Genomic DNA, 1,851 nt, shown 5'->3' with positions numbered 1-1,851 from the left:
GAATAGATGGATGAATGGATGATGGATGAATGAATGGATGGATGGATGGATGGATGGATGGATGGATGGATGGATGGATGGATGGATGATGTTACGCTAGCCTTTTGCTACTTTTCTGATATGCTTATTTTTTGCTACTGTACCTCACATGTGATTTTTGCTAACATTTTTTTAGCTTTTAGCTAAACTTATGCTGCTTTTGCTTGCGGTTCAGCTACTTTTTGTTTAGTCTTCTGAGGCTTTTATCTATTGTTTTGCTACATTTTATATATGGAAATGTTACCATTTTGTCCTCAACCAGAAAAAGGTGGATTGTTCTCTTCGGGTCGAGGGTGAGGTCTGCCTCAAGTGAAGGAGTTCAAGCAGGAGATTGACAGACGGATTGGTGCAGCATCTGCAGTATTGCAGAGTCTGTACCGGTCCGTTGTGGTGAAGATGGAGCTGAGCTATAAGACAACGCTCTCTGTTTATCGGTCGGTCTACGTTCCTACCTGCACCTATGGTCACGAGCTCTGGCTAGTGACCAAAAGAATGAGATCGTGGATACAGGCGGTTGAAATGAGTTTCCTCTGCAGGGTAGCTGGACTCTCCCTTGGAGATAGGGTGAGCAGTTCAGTTATACAGGAGCGACTCAGAGTAGAACCGCTGCTCCTCCACGTCGAGAGGAGCCAGTTGAGGTGGTTCAGGCATCTGGTAAGGATGCCCCCTGGGTGCCTCCCTAGTGCTTTGGGCATGTCCGACTGGAAGGAGACCCCGGGGAAGACCCAGGACATGCTGGAGAGACTATGTCTCATGGTTGGCCTGGGAATGCCTTGGAGTTCTCCCAGAAGAGCTGGAAGAGGTGGTCATGGAAAAAGATGTCTTGGTCTCCCTGCTCAAGCTGCTGCCCCCACAACCTGACTTCGGAACAAGCGGAATATGATGGATGGATGGATGTGCACCTGAATGACAACCTTAGCTGGAGCAACAACACCACCAGCCTGATCAAGAAAGCTCATAAAAGACTCTACGTCCTCAGGCGGCTGAGACGAGCTGGTTTGGGAAGCTCAGTCCTCACCTCCTTCTACAGGTGTGCAGTAGAGAGCATCCTGTGCTCCAACATCAACGTGCGGCATGGAGGCTGCACAGCTGCAGAAAGAAAAGCTTTGCAGAGAGTGGTGAAGGCTGCACAGAAGACTGTTGGAGTCAGTCTCCCCACCATCACAGACATTTACACCTCCAGATGCAGGAAGAGGACCACCTGCATCATGAAGGACCCCACTCACCCAGCACACACACTTTTTGCCCCACTCCCCTCAGGAAGGAGGTTGAGGAGCATTAAGTGTAGAACCACTAGACTAAGGAACAGCTTTTACCCTGAGGCTGTTAGACTCATGAATCTCTAACCAGAATAATCACTGTAATGCCAGTTGTTTTGGTGATATGTGCTGCTGACTATCCATGCTGCTGATCTTATGCTGCTGATTTATTTCATGCTGCTTTGTTCATTCGTACTCCTGCTCAAACAGACTCATGGTCGTGCTGCTGTTCGGCGTATTGTTTTTGTACTACTAGTGCGTAGTGTATTTTTAGTTTAACGTATTTCTTAGTTCATATCTTAGATCTTTTTGCTGTTTTTCTTTACAATTTACAATTTCTTGGATGTAACTGGGACCACGTGTACACAATTACATTCTACCACATGTACCACGAGATGCGTATGACAAATAAAGAAACGTTGACTTTGGATGGATGGATGGATGGATGGATGGATGGATGGATGGATGGATGGATGGATGTATGGATGCATGTATGTATGTATGTATGGATGGATGGATGTATGGATGGATGTATGTATGTATGGATGGATGT

The 1,851-nt window shown here is 46.6% G+C and overlaps 1 protein-coding gene across 1 annotated transcript in view; it reads right to left on the bottom strand.

Annotated features, from left to right (window-relative positions):
* Nucleotides 1–1,851, bottom strand: part of nptx2b (neuronal pentraxin IIb) — an 18,596-nt gene that overhangs the window by 5,452 nt on the left and 11,293 nt on the right. The gene's annotated exons all lie outside the window — the stretch shown is intronic.

This window comes from Nematolebias whitei, chromosome 17 (assembly GCF_014905685.2).
Source record: "Nematolebias whitei isolate Nwh7 chromosome 17, NemWhi1, whole genome shotgun sequence".
Classification (NCBI taxonomy): Eukaryota; Metazoa; Chordata; class Actinopteri; order Cyprinodontiformes; family Rivulidae; genus Nematolebias; species Nematolebias whitei.
Note: the sequence above shows the minus strand (reverse complement) of the source record. Positions and strands in the feature narration are given on the sequence as shown.